The sequence below is a fragment of the Lissotriton helveticus genome, chromosome 3_1, assembly GCF_964261635.1.
Source record: "Lissotriton helveticus chromosome 3_1, aLisHel1.1, whole genome shotgun sequence".
In the NCBI taxonomy this organism is placed as follows: domain Eukaryota; kingdom Metazoa; phylum Chordata; class Amphibia; order Caudata; family Salamandridae; genus Lissotriton; species Lissotriton helveticus.
The window spans coordinates 1,537,752,171-1,537,777,769 of record NC_136061.1 but is presented as its reverse complement, the minus strand read 5'-3'; positions in this window follow the sequence as shown (position 1 = coordinate 1,537,777,769).

Below are 25,599 nucleotides of genomic sequence, written 5' to 3'. Positions count from 1 at the left end.
CCTTCTTTTACAGTTGACCATTCACATATTTCTATGACAAAGAAAAGCAGATTCATGATGTCAAGCCCATTTTCAGTTTGTCCAGCCCATAATCAATTACCCGGCAAGGCCCAACACTTTTCATCAGATATCGGACGGACCCCTAATAAAATCGGGCACCTCCTCATCGTAAAGCAGGCCATAAAGAAAGGAACAGAGACAGGTGTGAGTAAGATTAGACATAGTTGTGTGCAATGAAGGGTTTATGGTATGCTGTGCCTTGATCCTAATCTCGACCGGCCACTGGGAAAGGAACTGGCCGAACAGGTTTGGCTTCGGGCAGCGGAGTCAGCTTGCCCAGGTCACACAGAAGTCAGCTAAAGGTGTACGTGTCCCAAAAGATTCATTCGGCCTTAGTCATCGGCCTATGTGAGGGCAACCACAAGATGGCTGCCATGCACAAAATGGAACCCGAGGGTTCAGGACGGAATCCCTGATTTCAGGGTGGTCTCGCCACTCGAATACGACGAAAATGCTTGTATATAGTATACTCGTCATTCTCGGTCTGCTGATACCAAAATCGTCATGATACGGCGATGTTTATGACACGGGTCCAGAATTTCAGTACCACACCTACACTTAGGTGTTTTAACTGAGTCATCTAATCGACAGGTTGAGCTCATTTTTCAACCATCGAAGCCCTCTCCTAACTCATAGTAGGCTGGCTTTTCCTACCCTGCTTAGGACAGTTGGTTACCTTTATTCACCAGACCATCGTTACACTCAAGATGGCCGCCACGTTTTCCCTTTAGACCGATACATGGTCCACAGGTCTACCAGTACTCAGGTCCCGACGTGGCGCATGCGCTGTCAGGTGCTTTCCGCCACGCCCACTCTCAGCACGGGCATGGCAGGAGTATGTGATCTTCATATACCGAGTCCCGTGATGGAGGGCGCCACCAGCTGCTCTTCGCTTTGACCCGGCGCTGTACGTGGGGGTAGGTGTAGACGGCAATGACCGCACACCATTAAGGTAAGCCGAGCTTCGTTGACCTATTGTGCCGCTCCTTGGATCATGCGGCTTGCGACCGGGCAACGTGCACCACCTCCTACCTGATTGCGCCTTAACCTCCACTGCCGTGTTTTGCACTGGATTGATGCCACCATTCGTAAAAAGCACACGGTTGTCTGCTGTGGATGCTACTGGCCTGGGGGTTGGCCGCACTGCGTCCGTCGTTCCTCTGCAGGTTCCCCTGCCGGGGATCGGATGTTCGCGTGGCGGCCCTCTCAGTGGGCTGGTGGTGTCTAACAGTACACTCGGCCTCAATCACTATAGTGCGCCTATGGGGCTACCACGATACGCACACAGGGCTGGTTTTGTGGTTATCTGAGAGGCGGTCATCTGCCCGCGTTGCTGTCATCGTGCCCCACGAGATCAGCTTCATTACGAGTGGTACTCCCTGCCCTGTCCATTACTGGCATTCTATCTGGCATTTTCCTCCCTAGGTACCTTACCATACTCTGTGCAGGTCCCACGGGAGCAGTCTGCGAGGCACCCTTTGACAAACCTTAGGGTAAGGATAGCTCTCCATACCTCTTCATTTCCTTTGTCCTCACTCTCCTTTTGAGCTTGTGTTCACTGTTGTGATGCTTTACAGCATCCTTGTTTTTAATTGTGTGTGTGCAACATGTAGAAGTATTAACAATCTACCAGGCAATAAAGCTTCCTACTGACTCCTCTATTGCTTTTTACATTTCTAGGTCGCTTGATCAGAGTAGGACCACTTGGCCTGCCATTTCTGACCTACTGGATGAGGTTGTAATTTTTCCCTTTTTTCACACTGTGTAGTACGTTACACCTAGGTCCTGAAGAATTGCCATGACGGCAAGAAACATGTCGACCTGACCAGAGGGTTGTAGATAGTTTACTGTGAGCCTTTCTAGTTTATATCTCCCCTCCCACCCCTTTTAATCAAGGGAGTCTACCACCTTAATAAAGCATATTGTGGATTGACTTACCTTTTTTAACTCACCTTCACTTCCCGACTACACTTCCCTTGCCCTCTCACACGCATGCACCATATGGCTGGAACAAAATATCTCTGGTAAAGAGCCCCTTTACGGGTGCCGTCAGACATTGCAGCGCCAGTCTGACGAGGAGCAGAACCCATATGATGAAGCATGACACCTAGCTTGCTGGGTGTTTGAGGGTTTTAGTTCCAGAAAGGGTTTCCCCCTTTTTTCCCCCCCTACGTTGCACACTCGCTCTATTCTTTCATTCACACTGGGGAACTTTGTACTCTCTTTGTGTTACTGGGCCACATTACCTTCCCATTAAAGTCACTCAGGAATGCCATCCAAATACGCATGTCCTGTCTGAACTTATTGGATAACCTGGTGTGGTGATGCTTTTCTTTGAGACCTGACATAGCCTGGGCAATGGTGCGTGAGAATGGTTGTGCCATGAGAATGACTTTTAATGCAAAATGTAACTGTCCCACTGTTTGCTGGAGCTAGTGCAGCGTAACCTTCTCCTTCCTCAAGCATTGCTGCAATGCTGACATGAACGCTGTGATTTTTTTCTTTGGCAGTCGTGACACCCCTTGTACTGAATCCAACTCTATCCCCAAGAATTTCGATCTCTGTGGTTGGCCCAACCTTCTTACCTCGCGCCAAAGGCACGCCAAAGTCATGCATGAGCGCACAGAAATTCTGCAGCGCCCAGCCGCATTCTTGAGAGCATGGTGCTCCCAAGAAAAGGAAATATTCTAGGTAATGTAAGACTGCAGGGTGGCCCGTCACCTGCCTAAAAATCCATTCCAAAAAGGAACTGAACTTCTCAAAGTAAGAACAGGAAACAGAACACCCCATAGGCATGCATTTGTCCATGTAGTATTTCCCTTGGAACTGGAAACCCAGCAGGTGGAAATCTAGTGGAAGTACCAGCAAAAGGCAGAAAGCTGATTCAATATCCGATTTCCCCAAAAGTGCACAAGGTCCCAGCCCCCGAAGATTGGAATTTGAGAATAGTTCAGCTGAGCAAAAAAATACCATCAGTTTTCAAAGTCAATATTTTCTCCAGACGTTATATATCAACAGTAATAAAAGTGTCCACTACTGTAACTCCAGCTCAATATCCAGAGCTTAGTTATCTTCACAGTAACATCACCAGGGTACTTTGTCCAAAATGAAGTGTCTTTTATTTTCGTATTTCGTTTTCCATCAAATCAAGCCACAGCCCCGAAGATTGGACCTTGCTCCTTCTTGAGAACAACCCCCAATGTGGAGCACACAAAGCCCTCCACTGGTATGATGTCAAATGGGCCCGCCACTCTGCCCAACCCTAATGCCTTTTCTATTTTTGCTGCCGCCACCCCGTAATTGGACTTCACAGATAGTTGGTTCCGACAATGTGAAACCCCTAGGTAGCCAGGTGCAGGGATTCTGAAACTGTCCTTGAAACATCCCAGTAAAACTCTAGCTGAGTTGGGGCAATTGTACTTTTTCAGCCATGGGATCAGAGCACTGGTTATGATAAGGGACATGGCCTTGGTGAGGAATACACCCTCACTCCTGCTTTTTGCCTACTTTGTCCTTTGATTTTTTGAAACACTTAAGACTCAGGGTGTGAGGTGTGGCCACAGGAAGAACATGCATGTTTAACCTTGCATGTGTCTGCTGCCCTGGTGCATGAACTCTTGTTAAAGTCCCAACATGCCCCTTTTTCCCCCACCTCCGAGCCAACTGGGGGGCCTGACCGAAAGGACTGTCCCCTCGAGCAGTCCTGTGTCCCGTACTTCACGTGACTCAACCATAAAATCAAATCAAATTTAGTCCCACTTAAGGGCAGGGTCGGTTGTCTTCGTTCTTTTAAAATCCTTATTGAATTCCTTCCATCCCACACCACCATATTCATCATGCACACAAGCAATCCTATTTCTGGTAACATGCCATGTGTGCGCCCAAGCCCGGGAAACGTTCAGACATAATTGCCATATAATCAGAGAAACCCTTGAACCAATTGACCAGGGTCTCATCCGCCTTCTTCTTTTGTAGCCATGTAGACCACTCCCTTGGGTGTGTCCACTCCTTGTTCTTTTTAGCTTCTCCCCTTTCAGCATTGTCTACCAACAAGGAAAACATATTAACATACTCCCCTTTCCAAATTATTTCTCTTACTTCCTGCGAAATATGCCTTACCATAAGGTCCCTAGAAGAGTGCAACTTGCCCAAACATAACATTGGCAACGTCTGAGGCATACCTGCTGTTGGTGCTTCCGGTGCTTTTGCCTTCCCTGCATCCAACAGCGTGATTACTGCAAGAGGGTACCCTCCATTCACCGTAGGTGCTGCTCCGCTAGCCATTGCACTCCCTGCTGGCCCCTCTCCTGCCTTAGCCCCCAAAAACTAAGCCACCATTTTCTTAGCTTTCTCCAGTGCACTCTATTTGCTACGCAATGTCCCCGTGGCTGCTGCTGGGGTCCAGGTCCCTGCCTTCTCTAACCATCGTAAAACTGCTGCCAAACTAGCTAGCAAATCAGGTTGCCCTGGCGCACCCCTGATGGGTCCTCTCCCGCAGGGATGCTTGGGGCCTGGGGTGGGGGATTGGTACCCGATATGTCTGGTTGACTACCCCCCTCGTTACCAGGTGTGCCCTCTCCCGCGGGGATGCTTGGGACCTAGGGGGGGGATTGGTACCAGATGTACCTGGTTGACTACCCCTCTCAGTGCCAGGTGAAATCACCGTTGTTGTAACCGGCTCATTACCTGCTGTCTACGGCACTACAGCCACTGGGGCTGTTGCCCCCGCCCCATCTGCTCTCCCCAACCGTGGTGGCGATGGGGCATGGCTCACCCCTCTCCTAGCTCTAGCCCTTAAGGGCATCGAAGGGAATGCCGCCTTAAGGGCCACTCCTGATCGTCTGACTGGGCCTCTCATCCGCCCCATCCTGTTCATCCACTCTGTTCCTCAGCTCAGCTAAGGATTGCCTCATATCATCCATTTTTTGCATCATGGATTCCATAAAAAGGTCCATGTGTGAGCGCTGTTTGCTCCTCTTTGCCTTAGGGGCCATTATACAGACAGGAGTCACCTCCGCCTTGCAAATCCCTAAACTTTATATCCTCCTGGCTTCAACTCCTTAAAGACAAAGACATCACAGCACCAGGAGAAATATTTCCCAACACCAGCTACATAAGTTTTACAGCGGTTGGAAATGGCTTCCCGGCTGTATGCCCCACGTATGACCCGAAAGCGCTTCTTGCGCTTCCGGGTCAAAGGCCCGAATGGCCAATCAGGTGCAGGCGAGGACGGAGGCCGCCTGCATCACTACTGTGCACAGTGACTCCGCCCCTCGCCTGACCTCGGGGGACCATCGCGACTGCCATACTCGACAGTGTGCCTGAGTCTGGTCCCGCCTCTGTAGTCTGCCTTGTCTGGTTTTTCTCTTCTTGTTCGATTTTTAACTTGATTCTGTTGAATTGGAGAGTCCCACTTTTTTTGTGCAGGTCTATTGCAGTGGCCTGAAAGGTGTAAGTGATGAAAAGGTCATCATTTATTAACATACTTTTTTCACGTTACCATGAAATAGAACTAAAAACTACACCACTTTCTGAAAGGAAAAATAAGTCTGTCTTTTGTCTAAGTACAAGCAGGGTGAGTGGGTTTGAATGCTGAGTGAGACATGTATGAGTGTGCGTGGTATGAGTGTGTGTTGGGGAGGAGTGTATGAGTGAAGGAGGGTGAGAGGCGTGTGTGGGCAGGGTGAGTGGTGAATGTTAGTGGTGTGTGAATGCCTGAGATAAGGTATGTGGGCCGTGTGAGTTCAGAGTTTTAAAACTGATATGTGAGTGTAGGTTGACAGCAGGGTGAGCGGTGTGCAGAATGGCTGGTGTTCATGTGAGGTGTGTATGAGGGCAGCGAGAGGGGTTTCGGAGTATGCAGGGTGAGCGGTATGGGTATGTGCAGGGTGAGGGTTGTGTGAGGACAGGGTGACCAGTGTATGAGGGTACAAGGTTCTCCCAATATATGGCATGCTGTTTTTAATTTTATTATAAAGGCATTAATTATTAGGAAAAGGTAAGAGGTTTTATAATCTCTTAATTCTTTGGAAGTTTAATATTTTTATGCTAAACAGTGCCTGTTTTATTCTTAAGTCAAAGACATGTTTTCAATTCAATTGAAATAGGATTTAAAAAGCGCAGCTTAGCTCCCCGGGGGGTATTCAGGCGCTGGGAACGGGCAGGTCAGTCAAACACCCAGGTCTTGAGTGCTCTTCTGAAATCCGCAAAGGTGGTGGAGGTCCGGAGGTGGAGGGGCAGGTCGTTCCAGGACTCTGCAGCGAGGTGGGAGAAGGAACGGCCCTCTCCCCGGGCTCGATAGATGTATGGGATGTGTGCAAGGGCTATATGGGCTGTGCGGAGCTGTGTGGTGGGCTGGTGGAAGGCCCGTTGGTGGTTGATGTAGGCTGGTGTCTCAGTGCAGGGTGAGGGCTGTCAGTGCATGATGCGTGTGCTGAGTGAGCAGTGCATTAGTGTGTATGGTGAGTGGTTGAGTGTGAAGGGGGAGAGGTGAGTGAGTGCTGGGTGTGCACTCAGTGTGAGTGGTGTTTTAGTGGTGGGAATGCAGATTGAGAAGTATGTGAGCAGGGTGAGCGTTGTGGGTGTAGCGTGAAAGGTGTGTGAGTGCAGGGCAAGTGGTGTGTGAGTCGGTGACCAGTGTGTGTATATAGCGTGAGAGATTGTGTGTAAAGTGTGCGCTGGGTGAGTGTAGGGATGAGAGTTTTATGAATGTGCAGGGTGAGGTGGTGAAGGAGAGTAGGATCTGCTTCTTATAATACCCCCACTTTTTGCAGATGTTTCACTGTTTTTCGACTTTAGTCTGCCTGGGGCCCTGCTATCCAGGACCCCAGCCTAGCTGCTTCCTCTCTAAAATGATTTCATGTACCTTAGGTACATCACAGATTGGATTCTGGGGTACCCTTATAAGTCCCTAGTATATGATATCCTATATACCCAGGGCATAGGTACCCCAGAGGCCTCTCAAGGGCTACAGCATGTATTATGCCACCCCTGAGAGACCACTAAAAATGACACCACAGGTCTGCTAAAGCAGCCTGTGTAAGGCGGTGCATGCACCCCTTATTTAGATATAGGTTCCCTTTATCTTCCTTATATCACTACACATATAAACCTATCAGTCACTCCTAAGGCAGGCCTTATCAATCCTGAAGGCAGGGTGCTGAGTTTTGTGTGAGAGGGTGCCAATGCATGAGCAGGGACCCTCTGCAGCCTTCAGAATCTATTATCTGGGGTTGTTATGTGATGCAGCCAGACCATATACTCTTACGTGCATTATAACCTTGCGGTAAATGCTAACTTTGGAATGGCTGCAAGGAAACATGTCGTGTTTGGTGTCAAACACCTTGACATCATACCTCCCTGCCAGTCCTGGCAGTGGAAGTATGATTCCACCCTCCCAGAGGGAAAAACATGACTACACCGGTACCAGCTTAACAGAACCCTGGCATCACAAAATGGATGCTGCAGCCACAGACACAATTCTGGCCTCCTGCTGCTGAATGAAACTCTGGCAGAGGAGGCCTGAACAATAGGGTTCCTGTCATAGGGGGGTGTATTCATACCTCCCAGACAGGCTTTAGTGTATTGGGGCTGGGTGGGTGCACTCCAAGAGTGCTTTGATGTCTGCACTGGGGGCACATTTGGAGTCCCTGTGCATAGTTCAGCTCAAACCTGTTGCAGGGGCAACCAGCCCCTGCTCTGGTGCGAAACTGGACAAAGGAAATGGGTGTAGCCACCCCTCTTTCCTGACCCTTCCATAGGTGGGCCCCCAGAGCTTGTCACACCCCTTCCTTAGATATAAAGTAGGAACTCCTGACTACAGGACTTTATATTTACATGGACAAAACTCTGATACATAATCCTAGAACTTTGATGATCTACAAGGCGCTAGATAACTGAAGAATCTCCCTTGGAGTAAAGGAGTCACTCCCCTGCTTGGCAGACACCAGAGACGCATCTGACAGGTTTGCATCTCCGAAGCTCCTGAGGACTCCGAAGAACTTTGTAACACATGAGGGGGTTCCCATGGTCTCTGAGGTTGCTCTGTATGCTAGGCAAGTCTGAGGCCTGTATCCCTCGTGGAGACCGTGCAACCCGAACCCCTGGACACTGCGACCATTTGCAGAAGCATCAGCTTTCTGGTGACCCCTGAGGCTGAGTTTTGGGTTACTTGTAGCCCTAACCCTGAGCAGTAATTCCACTGAAGATTACCGGCCTACACTCCACGAGTATTCTGTGAGCCGGCCCTTTGTGTTTTCTCTTGAGGTCCCTTTGCGATCCCTGGTCCATAGACCTGTGGGTCCCTGAGAAGGCAACTCTAACTTTCCTTGGGCTTCCCTGGTTGCTCCAGATGTGCCCTGACTCTCCATTGCTTAGGGAGTCCCCAGGACCTTGCTGGTCCACACCGAAGCATCTTTTCTCTTTCTGCGTGGGTTGCTGTTGCCAAGGCTTGTTGTGTTCAATCTGAGCACTGACACCTCAGCAATCGACATCCTTTATGGAACATCTCACATCCAGCTCCGAGTTGTTGTCGACACCTCCTGGTCCTCGTGGCTGCAGAGTCAAACTTCACCTCTTTGCACTTGAAGCACCCAAAATCAGTGGGCATTCGTCTATCGTACCCCTGGTCAACGGATAGTGACCCAGACTCTGTCTCCTCTGCTTTCAGGTTCTTCACATTTTTCATCCAGGCTTGGATCCTCCCGGACACTTCTCCTCTTCCCGGCAGCAGCACTTTGCAGCACATCGCCATTGAAATCAACGACGATTCCCGACACCATTTGACACCTTTGCACCCGGCTTCCCTGGGTGAGGTAACTCGAGTACTCTAGTGCTCCCATGGGTGTTGGCCCTAGAACCCCCTAAGTCTAGAGGGGTTTGCTCAAAGTCCTCTCCTAAGTGTCCTTTATCTTTTAAAATTCCAAACGCGACTTTCCCCATAGAAGCTAACGGAGCTCGCAGCTGTGTTCTCACACTGCACGTGTCCCCCGTGGGTCCCCTGTGTCACTACCTTGGGTGGTTCCTTGGGATCCCAGCAATTTTATGTGCTCTAGGCACTGTGTATAGTCAAGTCGTAGTTCTTATACTACTTTCTTAATATATGGCTTGGTCTTCTCCTGGGGCCCATTGTAGGTTGTGCTATTTACTGACGTTCTATCATGTTGATATTGTGTATCTTGTTCTCTATTCTCATAAAAAGGTTAGTAGAGAGTGTTTAGTAATAAAGACATATATTTGATGTATACCTGGTGTGGTTCTCCTTTCATTTGGTCATTCAAGAGGTTATAATCTGGTTAATCGAGCTGGTTTATACTCCTTCAAGACTTAGCCTGAAGGCTGCTCTCCATAGCTACCACTAGGATAGCTTTCAATAAAGGTTGTCTTAAGCCTATCATCAATAAGGGTTGTTTGGACTGGTGCAAGGTGCCCACTAGAACTAGTGGACAGCATATGCCAGGCCAACTTCTCACATTGGTGTGCAGCAGTTGAATTCAAGCTTGCTATTGCTTTACCTGATAATCTCATTGAGTGACGAACTGAAAACCACTATAGGTACATAGGTACATATCAATCAAGAATAGAATACAGTATGGTCTACTGAACTTAGAGTTGTGTGTCAAGGGCCTTGCACACCCTTTCCACAACTCAAGAGAGTTTAGTAGTCCCACTAGAATAGGTAGGTGCATACACCACACCACACGAGCTATGTCTTCAAGGGCAGAAGCCAGTGGGCCTCGCCCATCTAAGTATGACCATGTATCATACCAAGAATTGAGGACCATGTGTTCCTCTAGGAAATTGAAGACAGGGAAAAGCCCAACCACACAACATCTCATACAGTTGTTGCTGGCAGATGACCTCAGAAAGACCCTTGGGTCTGATGAGACAGGCAGGATGGGTGGGGCAGCAAAAGAGGAAAGGAAAGGTGGTGAAAACGTCCAAAAGCTAGACTTTAATGCTGACCAGGAAGAACATGATGATTCTAACCTAGAAAATCCAATTCTCCCTGGGAATGAAGAAAAGAGCCCCAGTGGTCCTCTCTTTACCCTTCCAGGAAGAATCAGCATTGTGCCTTGAAGGTCTAGATCTCCTTCTCAGGAATCTAATCATTCTGGTACATCTGTAGGGACACCTGTCTCTCATAGGTCCTCGGCCTCTTACAGGAGAGAGTCCTCCTATGATAAAAAGTGCAGACTGCTCAAGTTTGAAGAAGCTAAGCTTAGGAACAAGAGTGGGCAGCTGGCCTTAGACAGGAAATCCATGGAGCTCCAGAGAGCTTCTAGAAAAGAGGGGCTAGTGCCCCATGGTGGCAGCTACAGTGTCCCTAGAGGTAGAGAACATACTCATGACCATAGGAGCCTGAACACGATTGTCCCTCCCTACCAGAGTGGGCATGACATCCACAAATGGATAACTGAACTTGAGAGGGCCTGTAAAGTACAGAGGGTCCCTCAAGAGCAGTGGGCCGCAATCTTGTGGCTCTCCTTTGCAGACAAAGGTAGAGACAAGCTCCTCACTGTAAGAGAAGAGGATGCTGATAATTACAGTGTCTTGAAGAGTGCCCTGATTGATGGGTTTGGCTTAACCACCGAGTAATACAGGATTAAGTTCAGAGACATCCAAAGGGCACAGACTCAAGACTGGGTTGACTTTGTAGATTGTGCTACTAAGGCTCTGGAGCACTGGTTACTTGGCAGTAAGGCGCGTGATTTTAAAAGATTGTACAACTTAATTATGAGGGAGCAGATCCTTAATAATTGTCACAATCAGCTGTTGCATCAGTACCTGGTGGACTCTGATCTGACCTCTCCCAAGAATTGGGTCAGAAGGCAGACAAATGGGTCAGAACCAGGGTGAGGCAGAAGGTTCGGAACCAAGGTGGCTCCAATAAGCAAGATTCTAAGAACTCTGATAAGGGTGGAGACAAGTATAAAGACCAGAAGTCTTCTCAAGGCCCCCAAAATCTGCATCTGGCGGTGAGTCACAATCTAGCAAAAGAAAATGCCAAAAGAAACCATGGTGTAAAATCTGTAAACTGAAAAACCATTGGACTAGTGATTGTACCAAGTCCAAAGACTCAACTCCAGCCACCATTGCCCCTAAAGCAACTGTTCCCCCTTGTTTAGCTACAGGTGGTGGTACTCAGAATTAGGGTGTAGTAGGGTTAACCCTGGGTTCTGAGATGGACTCTGGCCTAGTCCGAGTTCCAACTCAGGCTGTACTGATCTGTGATGGAGGCATGGGTATGTCCTCTTTGTCAGTCCCCGTAATCTGGGCAAATACAGACAGCAGCCTTTGATCAATGAAAAAGAGGCTTTGGCATTCAGGGACACAGGAGCAAGTGTCACAATGGTGACAAAAGATCTTGTGGCTCCTGAGCAGATCATACTTGGGGAGATGTACCAAGTGAACAATGCTAGCAATGTCAGGACAGACCATTCCTCAGCAGTTGTTAATTTCACCTGAGGAGGGGTAACTGGCCCTAAGAAGGTTGTGGTACGTGCAGACCTCCCTGTTGAATGCTTGCTTGGCAATGATTTAGAAACTTCATCTTGGGCTGAAGTGGAGCTTAGGACTCATGCAGAAATGTTGGGCATCCCTGCAGATGTGTTTGCTATGACTAGGTCACAGGCAAATATGTCATCCACTGAACAGGCCCTGGATCCTGGAAGAATGGACCAGGTGCCATCCAAGAAAAGGAGCAGTAGGGGTAAGGCAGTGTCTGCCCCCCTGACTCAGAGTACAGATCAGCCTCTTGAGGGAGATGATCTTAGTCCTGAAGAATGAACTGTCCCAGAGGAGTTTGAGCCTGATCAGGTTGAGTTCTTGGGGACAGGGGGCTCTTCCAGGGTAGATCTGAGTCAGCAGCAGCTTGAACCCCTCAGACAACAAGCTGTTGCTGAGGCTGCTGGGAGTGCTGGTGGGTCCCATAGGATCTACTTGGATGATGGACTCCTTTACTCAGAGAGTAGAGACCCCAAGCCTGGTGCAGCCAGGAGGTTGGTAATACCTCTGAGGTTTAGGGGCTTCCTATTGACACTAGCAGATCACCTAGGCCAAAACAAGACTTGGGACAGAATTGTTCCTTATTTTCATTGGCCTTACATGTCTGAAGACACCAAGCAGTTTTGTCGCTCCTGTGTGACCTGTCAAGCCAGTGGTAATACCCCCCCTGATGCTACTACCTGTGGTCGGGGTTCCCTTTGAAAGGGTAGGGATTGACATTGTTGCCCATGGATCCCCAAACTGCATCTGGGCACAGATTCATACTAGTGGTGGTGGGCCATGACACTAGGTATCCAGAGGCAATTCCACTTAGGACCACCACAGCTCCTAGTGGCAAGTGCCCTCCTGGGAATCTTTTCCGGGGTAGGTTTTCCTAAGGAGGTAGTATCAGACAGAGATGCAAACTTCATGTCCAGTTACTTAACTGCTATGTGGAAGGAGTGTGGGGTAAATTATACATTTTCCACCCCTTCCCTCCCACAATGCAATGGTTTAGTTGAGAGATTCAACAAAACCCTCAAGGGCATGGTTAAAGGTCTCCTAGAAAAGTTAGGCGCAGATGGGACATACTTTTGCCCTACCTTCTATTTGCCTACAGAGAGGTTCCACAGAAGGGGGCTGGTTACAGCCCAGTTGAACTTCTGTTTGGACATCCAGTTTGGGGTCCATTGTGTATAGTGAAGGAGTGATGAGAGTTACATCTTAAACCCCCTAAGCATAATAATGTGGACTATTTACTTGGTCTCCGCTCCAGGATGGCTGAGTACATGAAGAAGGCAACTAAAAACCAGCCAGGAATTACAGAAAGCCTGGCATGACCAAAAGGCTGTGCTGACTGTTTACCAGCCAGGGCAGAAAGTATGGGTGTTGGAGCCTATGGCCCCAGCAGCCCTCCAAGACATGTGGAGTGGCCCTCATACAATCATTGAGCAAAAGGGAGAGGTTACCTATCTGGTGGACATAGGAACTCCCAAGAGTCCCCATAGAGTGTTCCATCTCAACAGGCTCAAGCCATATTTTGACAGGGCAGTCACGGGCTTGCTTGTGGCTACTGATGAGGGACAGGGAAGAGAGTTATCCTCTCCCTGATCTGCTCTCACAGAACCGTGATGATGGTTCAATAGATGGTTTAGCCTTGGCAGGCAGCCTCATTGACCAGCAGCAAACTGATTGTAGAAATGTTTTACAACAGTTCAGACATATGTTCTCACTGACTCCAAGTTAGACCACCTGGTGCACTCATGAAGGATACAGTCGGCCTGTTAAAAATAAGATTTACAGGCAACCTGATCATGTCAGGGAAAGTGTATCAGGACTGAAGTCCAGAAGATGTTAGAATTGGGAGGTATTGAACCCTCAGATAGCCCTCGGGCTAGTCAAGTAGTCTTAGTCTTCAAACCTCACACCCATGGTGGCGAGAGAGGTGTTTTGTTGACTACATGAGTCTCAATGCAGTCACTAGGGGCCAGATGTAGGACCGACCGGTAATAGACTTTTCCTATGAAAGAGGCACATTTACCGATTCGGTAAATAACGAATCGGTATTTACCGATTCGGTATTTACCGAATCGGTAAATGAAATGTAGGAAGCACTTCAAAGAGTGCGTCTGGGCTTTAAGGATTCGTTATTTACCACCAACTAGTAGTTGGTAAATTACCTACATCTAGCCCTAGGACAGATGCTCATTCAATTCCAAGGGCTTATAGATACTTTGGCCTCAGCCAAGTTTCTGAGCACATTTGACTTGACAGCTGGCTACTGATCACATTAACTGCTGATGCAAAGCCAAAAACAACATTTTCTACCCCTAGTGAGCACTACCAGTTTGAGGTGATGCCCTTTGGTTTGAAGGATGCACCTGCCACTTATCAAAGGTTGGTGAACAAAGTCCTTACAGTCTGGAAGACTATAGTGCAGCATATCTAGATGATATTGCTGTCTTTAGCTCCACCTGGGAGGACCACCTGGTCCACCTGAGAAATGTTTTGGAGGCCCTGCAGAAAGCAGGCCTAACTATCAAGGCCACAAAGTGCGAGATAGGGCAGAGTCGGGTTGTGTACCTGGGCCACCTTGTGGGTGAAGGCCAGGGTCACCCATTACAGAGCAAAATCAAGACCATCATGGACTGGGTTACTCCAACCACCCAGACTCAGGTCAGAGCTTTCTTGGGCCTGACGGGGTACCATAGAAGATTTGTCAAAGGTTATGGATCCATAGTGACCGCTTTGATTGACTTAACTTCTAAAAGAATGCCAAAGAAAGTTCAGTGGACAGTAAGCTGTCAAAAGGCATTTGATGACCTGAAGCAGGCCATGTGCACTGCTCCCATTCTGCAAAGTGCTAACTACTCCAAAGAATTCATTGTCCAAACAGATGCATCTAAGTTGGGGGTAGGGGCCGTGTTATCACAATTGAATGATGAAGGTCAGGATCAGCCAGTAGCTTTTATAAGCAGAAGGCTGACCCCCGGAGAGAAACGTTGGTCAGCTATTGAGAGGGGGCCTTTGCTGTGGTTTGGGTTCTGAAGAAGCTGAGGCCATACTTGTTTGGCACTCACTTCACTGTTCAGACAGACCACAAGCCCCTCTAATGGCTAAAACAGATGAAGGGTGAAAAACCCAAACTTTTGAGGTGGTCCATTTCCCTACACGGGATGGACTATACAGTGGAACATAGACCTAGGAGTAACCATGTCATTGCAGATGTACTCTCCAAATATTTCCACTTAGAACATGAAGACTCAACTGGTCAAGTTTAGTTTAATGTCCTTGCGTTTGGGGGGTTATGTAAGAGAATAGGATCCGATTCTTATAGTTACCCCCCACTTTTTGCTAATGTTTCACTGTTTTTCGACTTTAGTCTGGCTGGGCCCCTGCTATCCAGAACCCCAGCCTAGCTGCTTCCTCTCTAAAATGATTGCATGTAATTTAGGTACACCACAGATTGGATTCTGGGGTACCCTTATAAGTCCCAAGTATATAGTATCCTATATACAGAGGACATAGGTACCCCAGAGGCCTCCCAGGGGTTGCAGCATGTATTATGCCACCCCTGAGAGACCACTCAAAATGACACCACGGGTCTGCTACAGCAGCCTGTGTAAGGTGGTGTATGCACCCCTAACTTAGATATAGGTTCCCTATAGCTACCTTATATCATAACACATATAAACCTATCAATCACTCCTATGGCAGGCCTTATCAATCCTGAAGGCAGGGTGCTGGGTTTTGTGTGAGATGGTGCCCATGCATGAGCAGGGCCCCTCTGCAGCCTTTGGAATCTATTATCCGGGGTTGTTCTGTGATGCAGTTTTGTTTTCGTGGTATGTGAGTGCATAGTGAGAGATGTGTCTGTATAAGGCAGGGTGAAAGGTGTGTCTGTGTGAACGTGGAGTGAGCAGAGTGTTTTTGTGAGTCCAGGTTACAGCACAATAAAGTCAGACCTATTGGCATTTATCTTGTTCGTTTTTAGCAATGCAATAGGTCTCGCATTTGTTAAAGTTACAGCTGTTGGTGTTGAAAATGACAATGTTTTTTACTTTTACATTTTTTATTTGCAGTTGAGTAATTATATTTGCATAGTGCTATTGCCATTGGTGTAAAAAAGCAAAAGTAAAAAACATTGTCATTTTTAACTCTAATAGCTCTAACTTTAACAAATACGAGACCTATTGTATTGCAAATGCTTCTTTTCCAAGCCATGCTGCAGGGTGCAGTACCAAATGTGGCTAAATGAATAATATGGATTTGCAATGTTTATGAGTGCTTCCAACAGTCTTGGTTGCAACCCCCTATGGGGCACTCCTTTGTGCGTTCAATAAAGTTTTCAATAAACTTGAAACCACATTTTTTCACTTTTCCTTGAATTTTTATTCATTCAATGGTATTTTCTATCATTGAACTTTAATTTTCACTGTGTCACATGTTAAATTTCCACACGTTGGATTAGTGATATGCCCCAATGCATTTCGAGCTATGTTCGCTCTTCATCAGGGAGAACATTCTACAGAAATAATATCGGAAATGCATTATAATACTAGGACATTCATGACATATTAAACTTAGTCATTTTCATTACTCATAGTGCTCTTTGATACTGTGTAGGTTCATGCAGTTTAGTGTGCATTAGTGGTGATGTTGTTAAAGAGACATACGGTTTACATAAAAAATAAAAACCAATGTTACTCACAGTGTAGTGGCATGATGAAATTTGAGTCAATGAAATCTGTACGAAAAAAGAATAATAAGTAATATTGACATATCCGTTTTATGGGTATTCACACTGGGGAACTATGGCGTTAAAATTCGGTGCATACTTGATATTATGCCCGATCTTCACATTAAGCTTTAGTTGTTGTTTAGGTCATGGTTCTGCCGTGATTTTAATGTTGGTAAATTATATTATATAACCAATGCGTATGCATTCTTATGCTCGCGCCAGGTTAAAAAAGCGCTTTGCCGGTAGTTTTCACTTACTTAGAAGGGTGAACGCATATCTCCGTGCCACCGGTTTACTTCCGCGTTCGCTAGTGCGTTGTGTTCAATGCGCGTGCGCATTGCGTCTAAACGGATTGGACGAGAAATTGAAGACAGACTCTGCGTGTGTGCAGAACTACCAGATTGCAACTAAACTAACTAAAAAAGTACAAAGAACGGACTAAGGAGAACATATGTTGCGCTTAAAAAAGTGGCAGACATGTTGTGAAGTGGTTACTATGGAACAACCTTGATTCCAACCTACAGAGTTTTTTGATTCTATCTCCTCCCCTCACACTTATAGGGACCTGATCTAACCCATAATAATGCAACAGCTCCCTCTTGCTGTTATGTTTCTCAGAAAAATTCCTCGCAACAGGGTAGGTGACATCCCCCTTAGCTATTGCCCTCATATGTTCTAAAATCCGTATCTTTACGGAATGGATAGTGCTACCAATTTAGTGTAAGCCGCAAGGGCATTCCAGGCAATACACCACACAACTGGTGTTGCATGTGAGAAAGTCATTTATGAGTTTGGGCTTCTTAAGGCCGGTCACTAGATATGTGAGTGTTCTCTTACTCCCCACACAGGCCTTGCATTTAGCACAAGGAAAGAAACCCCTAAGCTCCCTTAGAGTTCCTGCTGTGTTGGGTTTAGTATGTAGGTGGCTTTGTACCAAACTGTTCCTCAACGACCTAGCCTTCCTAAAGGGTATCGATGGAGCAGGAGGAATGTCTGCACCTATGATGTTATCTGTTTTCAAGATATGCCAATTTTTCTCCAAAATCTTGCTCAGTTCATTAGCATCACTTGAGAAAGTAGTTACCATTCTGAATTTATTCTGTCCTGTAGGAGAGTAGGGTCTGCTTTCCTATGGTCACCCCTATTTTTGCTTTTTGCTTCACTGGTTTTCGACTTAATGTGGCTGTGGGCCTGCTAATCAGACCCACAGCCTGCTGTTCTCTCTCTAAATTTACATACATGTACTATAGGTACATCACCAATTTGGTACTGGACACCTTATAAGCCCCTGTACCGTGTACTATAGGTACCCAGGGCATAGGTGCATCCAAGGCCTACCAGGGGCTGCAGCATATCTTTTGCCACCCCTGGCTGGCCATTCAAACAGACACAACTGGCTGATCACTCAGCTGGGGCAAGGTCGTGTAATCACCCCTTGCTTAGATATAGTATACCTATATCTAAACCTATATCTGGACACATTTATACCTATAAGTCACTCCTATGGCAGGCCTTAACAATCCTGGAGGCAGAGTGCTTGGTTTTATGTGAGATGGTGCTCTAGCATGAGCTGAGCCTGTCTGCAGCTTTCGGAACCATTTCCTTATAGCTGTTCCAGGGTATTGCCATACCATATACTCTTAAGTGCATTATAATACTCGCGGTTATTGCTAACTTTGGTTTGGCTTTATCAAAACATGTCGTGTAAGGTGTCATACACTTTGGAATACTACCCCCTCGCCAGTTCTGGCGACGGGGGTAGCATTCCACCCTTCTAGTGGGAGAAGACATGTAACTTTACTTAAACGTGGTTAAATCTAACCAGAGCCTCAGCATCACAAAATGGATGCTGCTGCCACAGACACAAGTCTGGCCTCCTGCTGCTGACCGAAACCTGGCAGGGGAGGCTTGGACAAAAGGTTTCCTGTCACAGGGAGGTGTTACACCACCCCAGACAGGAGATAGTGGATTGGGGCAGGGAGGTTTGAATGAAACTAGACACTGCCTGGGGTACACAAGGTGTCCCATGCAAAATCCAGTCAAACCGGTTCTGGGGCACTCCAGCCCCAGCTCTGGCGTGAAACTGGACAAAGGGAAAGGGGTGTAACCACCCCCTTCCCTAGTCCCACCCATAGGAGGAACCTAGCAGGATATCCAGCCCCTTGATTTGGAATAAAGGTAGGAGCTGTGCCAATGCACATCAGATCATCCTGACTGAAACTTTGCAATGAAACTCTGGACCCTTCAACATCCCACTCGACGTGGAAGACTGAAGAATCTCCCTTGTGGTCAAGGAGTGACCACCCTGTGCAAACAGGCACCATCCAGCACCCAACAGTTTGCTTTGTTGCAGTTCCTGCCAGAACTCGAGCAACAGAGATCAACAAGATCCAGCTTCCCTGACTTCCAACAGCCCGATCCACAGTCCCAGCGAATCTGAGACCCGTGGAGGTGACGTGAAACCTGGAGCCGGCCATCTTGGAAAAACTATGAAGTGCTGACCGTGCAGCTCCCGAGAGTCCCTCGAAGCTGTGCATTGGGGTTTGAGAAGCCCTAGCCCTGAGCAGCTTTTGCACTGAAGATCTCCCCTCCACACTCACTGAGTGCTGCGTGGGGCCCTTTTGCATTTACACCACTGGTTTAGTTGCTCCAGACTGGCCCTAGCTCCCCTGAAAAGGAGCTACCGCTCTGACCTTGCTGGTCCGAGTAAGAGGTAATCTTCAAATCCTGCATGGGTTGTATTTGCCAAGACCTGTTTACTCCGATCCAGAAGCTGTCACCGCCGACAGCGAGAGCCTTCATTGAACAGCTCGTGATCCACTCCTGGTCATCCTCGATGCCCCCGAGTCCACGTGGCAGTGGAGACAAGCTTCATGACAACCACCTGATTGCGCCCGGCATTGCCTGGTTCCTTCCTGGTTCCATCCTGGTCACTGCAAAGTGACCCAGACTCTGTCCCCTCTGCTTTCAGGTACTCTACATCTTCGATCCACCCTTGGATCCAACCGGACTCTTCTCTCCTGGCCGCCTGCAGCATCTTCATCTCCAGGCTCCATAGAACTCCACGACGAAACCCGACACACTTTGGCACCTATGCACCCGCTTCCTGTGGGTGAGGTAACGATCTAACACCAGTGCTCCTGTAGTGGTTTACACCTCTAGTGTCCTAGTTTAAAGTGGCTTAATTCTATTCCAGTCGGAAGACTTCCAAAACAGTAACTTTATAACTTTTACGCACCATTGACTTTGCATTGGTGCATGCGTGTGCTTTTAGAGCTGCACCTGATTCCCGCGGGCTACTCCCATCCTAACTGCTGTTAGTCCAGTGTAGTCCCAGTGATTCCCAAGGTCCTAGGCCTAACCATTGTTCGTAAAGTGATACTTATACCACTTTTTTAATATATGGTTTGAGTGGCCACCGGCCCTATCCATAACTGTGCAACTTTTGTATGTTTAATTGTGCTTTTGTTTAAACGCTTGTGCCTCTGCACTCATAAAGAGTACAGAGGATTATTCTAGTAATAAATACATATATTTTTATAATATATAACTTGTGTGGTGTCCTTTCATTTGATATTACAGGATTGCATATGGTAAAACAGCTGGCTTCACATGCCCTCGTGAGTTCAGCCTAAGACTGCTTAGTCCATGCTACCCCTAGGATAGCTTGTCTATAAGTTTGACTTTACAACCACCACCATAAGGGATTGTTTGGACTGATACAAGGTGCCCGCAGAATTGTGGACATCATACATCAGGCCAACTTCTCACATTGGTGGCAGCGGTGGGATTTGAATCTGCTGTTGTTTTACCATTGCAATCTCATATCATTTGAAAGATCACATTAAGTGCCCTAGGTACATATAAACAAAGCTTAATATACTTAAGTTCTACTGAACTTAGTAGTTGTAGACCAAAGGGCTTAGCACACCCTGACTACAACTCACTAGCAAGGTTCCAGTAGGAAAACACATAGTGTAGGTAAGTGCACCACTTACACCTCACTAGAGTCATGTCTGGCACAGGTGAGCAACCAATTGCTCTGCCTGTGGCAGGTGACCTTACCAAGGCACCTTCCAGCTATGACAAACTCAGCTTCAGGGACTTGAGTGCCTTGTGCCATAACAGGGGGCTGAAAAAGGGTCACAACCCTACAATCTCAATCCTGATAGGAATCTTAGAGACAGATGATCTTGAGAAGGCTAAGGCAGGCCCCTCAGGTCCTTCAGGAGAAACAGCCATCCTTCCAGATGAGACCCTCACCCCAGTGGTGGTGGATTCGGAGGGTGACAAGGATCAAGACTCAGATCAAGAAACTGGTCAGGTTCGAGAGGTGTGGCGCCGCGGCCAGGGCGACTGACGCTGGAATCTGGGGATCAGGGTTCGATCCCCGGCGGCAGGTTAGCCCAGCACCATGTGACTCTGGGCAATAGCTCGCTTAATCTCCCCGACGGCCCCCAGCGCCTAGAGACCCTTACGGGTGATTGTGCGCTTTACAAATGTGGATTATTATTATTATTAAGTCAGAAGACTTAGCAAGGCTAATGTCAGCATTTCATGGGAATGGAGAAGGGAACCACCTTCCCAGACCTAATGGCAGAATACTCCCAGGTAATAGAAGAGATAGATGCCTTTCCAGGGGCTCTAACCATTCTAATACCTCAAGAGCTTCTCACTGGGGGATGACTTCACCTCACAGGAGAGAGCATAGGGCTAGAATGAGGGCTGTTGAACTCCAGATAGAGAGAGAGGAGGTGGCCCTGGCCCTAGCTAAACTTGCTTTACTAAGGGAGAAACAATTGAGTGGACCAGATTCCACTGGTGGCAGCATTATTCCTAAAGAGAAAGACAGGTCCTATGATAATCGAAACCTGACAAAGATTGTGCCCCCCTACAAGGAAGGGGGTGACATCCACAAATGGATGACTGCTCTGGAGAGAGCCTGCATGGTACAGCAGGGTCCTCAAGACCAGTGGGCAGCAATCTTATGGTACTCCTTTTCTGAGAAAGGGAGAGATAAGCTCCTCACAGTTAGACCTGAGGATGCTAAAAACTAAACTGTCCTGAAGAGTGCTCTTATTGATGGGTTTGGCCTAACCACTGAGCAATACAGGTTGTTGTTCAGAGATACCCAAAAAGCTCAGACTCAGGACTGGACTGACTTTGTTGATTGTGCCACTAAGGCTCTGGAGGGTTGGTTGTTGGGAAGTAAAGTCTCAGACTATTCAGGATTGTACAATCTAACAATGAGAGAACAGACCCTTAATAATTGTCAGAACCAGCAGTGGGATCAACACCTTATTGACTCAGATCTGACCTCTCCCCAAGAATTGGGTAAGAAGGCAGACAAATGGGTCAGAACAAGGGTTAAGCAGAAACCCCAGAACCATGGAGGTGATCAGAAAAAGGCAGACCAGAAGGGGGGAGATCAGAAACAGAAAGACTAGAAGTATTCTTCAGGCCCCCAAAATACTCCTAAAGAGGGTGGGTCCCAAACAGGAAATAAAAAGAAAATGGTTGAAGGCCCAAAGAAACCTTGGTGCAATATCTGTAAATTAGTTTCACACTGGGGTAGTGAATGCACCAAGAGAGGAACAGTCCCTACCACTGCAGCCCCTAAGGCACCTGCACTCCCTAGTACAGTTAGCAGTGGTAGTGCACAACCCAAGGCTATAGTGGGGTTAACCGTGGGTACTGAGATGGAGTCTGGCCTAGTCAGAGTTCCAACTCAGGCAGTTCTGATCTGTAATGTGGACATGGCTATGTCCACCACTATAAGTCCCAATACTTTGGGCAAGTACAGGCAGACGCCTTTGATAAATGAGAAAATGGCTCAGGCCTACAGGGACACTTGTGCCAGTGTCACCATGGTGACACCTAACTTTGTGGACCCTGAACAGATTGTACTAGGTGAGAACTACCTAGTGACAATGCTAGCAATGCCACTACTACACATAGTGTGGCTGTTGTTAATTTCTCCTGGGGAGGTGTAACTGGCCTCAAAAGAGTTGTTGTGAGTGCAGAACTCCCAGTTGACTGTCTTTTGGGCAATGATCTAGAGAATTCTTTATGGTCAGAAGTGGAGTACCGGCCTCAAGCAGAGATGTTAGGTATTTCAGCACATGTCCTTGCTGTAACCAGGTCCCAGGCCAAGAAGTGCCTACCTGAACCTGTGGTGGATCTTGAAACTATAGACCAACCACAACCCAAGAGAAAGAGCAAGAGGGTTAAGACAGTGCCTTCCACCTTGCCCCAGGTTGAGGATCAGACCTCACAGGAGGATGATTCTGTGATCCAAGAGGAGACTGTCCTGGGAGAACTTGAACCTGATCAGGTTGAGTTTCTTGGGACAGGGGGACCCTCAAGGGCAGATCTGGGGCAGGCTCAGTTAACTTGTCCTTCTCTTGAACCCCTCAGACAGCAAGCTGCTGCTGCTGAGGCTGCTGGGTATGCTCAAGGTACCCCTAGAGTGTATTGGGATGATAGACTCCTTTATTCAGAGGCTAGAGGTCCCCAAGCCTGGTGCTACCAGGAGGTTGGTTATACCTCTGCAATTTAGGGGCTTCCTATTGACCTTGGCCCATGAAATTCCCCTAGCAGGACACTTAGGTCAGACTAAGACTTGGGAAAGACTTGTCCCACACTTTCACTGGCCTCACATGTCAGAGGAATCAAAAGAGTTTTGTCGCTCCTGTGACACCTGTCAAGCCAGTGGCAAGACAGGTGACATCACAAAGGCCCCCCTGATACCACTACCTGTGGTGGGGGTACCCTTTGAGAGAGTTGGGATAGACATTGTTGGACCAATGGATCCCCAAACAGCATCTGGACACAGATTTATACTGGTGGTAGTGGATCATGCCACCGGGTATCCAGAGGCAATTCCCCTAAGGACCACAACAGCTCCTGTTGTGGCAAGAGCTCTGCTTGGAGTTTTTTCCAGAGTGGGCTTTCCAAAGGAGGTCCTTTCAGACAGAAGTACCAACTTTATGTCTGGATATTTGAAAGCAATGTGGAAAGAGTGTGGAGTGAACTATAAGTTCACCACACCCTACCATCCACAGTGCAATGGGCTTGTTGAAAGGTTCAACAAGACCCTAAATGGAATGATAAAAGGGTTACCTGAAAAGCTTAGGCGAAGATGGGACATCCTTTTACCCTGCTTACTCTTTGCTTACAGAGAGGTCCCACAGAAGGGGGTTGGCTACAGCCCTTTTGAACTTTTGTTTGGCCACCCTGTGAGGGGTCCATTGTGTCTTGTGAAGGAAGGATGGGAGTTACCTCTCAAAAAGCCTAAACTTGATGTTGTGGACTATGTACTTGGTCTCCGCTCCAGGATAGCTGAGTACATGGAGAAAGCAACCAAAAACCTGGAGGCCAGCCAAGAATTACAGAAAGCGTGGCATGACCAAAAGGCTGTTCTGACTGAGTACCAGCCAGGGCAGAAGGTGTGGGTGTTGGAGCCAGTGGCCCCAGCAGCCCTCCAAGACAAATGGTCTGGACCCCACACCATACTTCAGAAAAAGGGAGAGGTCACCTACTTGGTGGACCTTGGCACCCCTAGGAGCCCCCACAGGGTGCTCCATGTCAACAGATTGAAGGCATATGTGGACAGGGCAGACATGGGCTTGCTCTTGGCAACAGATGGGGAACAGGAGGAAGAGAGTGACCCTCTCCCAGACTTGTTGTCCCAAAACCCTGATGATGGTTCAGTGGATGGAGTAGCCTTGGCAGGCAGCCTCTCTGACCAGCAACAATGGGACTGCAGACAGGTGTTGCAGGCTCATAGACATATGTTTTCTCTTACACCCAGTCAAACTAACTGGTGCACCCATGAGGTGGACACTGGTGACAGTCTGCCTGTGAAGAATAAAATCTACAGGAAACCTGACCATGTCAGGGATTGTATAAAGCCTGAGGTGCAGAAAATTCTTGAACTTGGAGTTATTGAGCCATCAGAGAGCCCCTGGGCCAGCCCAGTAGTCCTTGTGCCAAAACCTCATACCAAAGATGGAAAGAGAGAAATTAGATTTTGTGTGGACTATAGAGGTCTCAATGCTGTCACTAGGACAGATGCTCATCCTATTCCAAGGGCAGATGAGCTCATAGATAAGTTGGCTTCTGCCAAATTTCTGAGCACATTTGATCTGACAGCTGGCTATTGGCAAATCAGGTTAGCTGAGGAGTCTAAGGCCAAAACAGCATTCTCAACCCCCAGTGGACATTATCAATTTGTGGTAATGCCCTTTGGTTTGAAGAATGCACCTGCCACTTTCCAAAGGTTGGTGAATCAAGTCCTTGCTGTGTTGGATGACTTTTGTGCAGCATATCTAGATGATATTGCTGTCTTCAGCTCCACCTGGGAGGATCACCTGATCCACCTGAAGAAAGTTCTGGAGGCCCTGCAAAAGGCAGGCCTGACTATCAAGGCTACCAAGTGCCAGATAGGGCAGAGCAAGGTTGTGTACTTGGGCCACCTAGTAGGTGGGGGCCAGGTTCAACCATTGGAGAGCATGATACAGGCCATACAGGACCGGGCTCCTCCAACTACCCAGACACAAGTCAGAGCCTTCTTGGGCCTGACTGGGTATTACAGAACATTTGTAAAGAACTATGGGTCCATTGTGACACCATTGAATGATCTGACATCCAAGAAGATGCCCAAAAAGGTTCAGTGGACAGTTATCTGTCAAAGGGCATTTGATGACCTGAAGAAGGCCATGTGCTCTGCACCTATCCTAAAGAGTCCTGACTACTCCAAAGAGTTCATAGTCCAAACAGATGCTTCTGAGTTGGGGTGGGAGTTGTGCTTTCACAACTTAATGTAGATGGTCAAGACCAGCCCATTGCTTTTATTAGCAGAAGGCTGACCCCTAGAGAGAAACGTTGGTCAGCCATTGAGAGGGAGGCCTTTGCTGTGGTTTGGGCCCTGAAGAAGTTGAGACCATACTTGTTTGGCACTCACTTCAAGATTCAGACCGACCATAAGCCCCTCTTGTGGCTTAATCAGATGAAGGGTGAGAATCCAAAACTGCTCAGGTGGTCCATTTCCCTACAGGGAATGGACTTTACAGTGGAGCACAGACCAGGGACTGACCATGGCAATGCAGATGGTCTCTCCAGGTACTTCCACTTAGAACATGAAGACTTATCTGGTTAAGGTTAAGTTTAATGTCCCTGCGATTGGGGGAGGGTTATGTAGGAGAGTAGGGTCTGCTTTCCTATGGTCACCCCAATTTCTGCTTTTTGCTTCACTGGTTTTCTACTTAATGTGGCTGTGGGCCTGCTAATCAGACCCACAGCCTGCTGTTCTC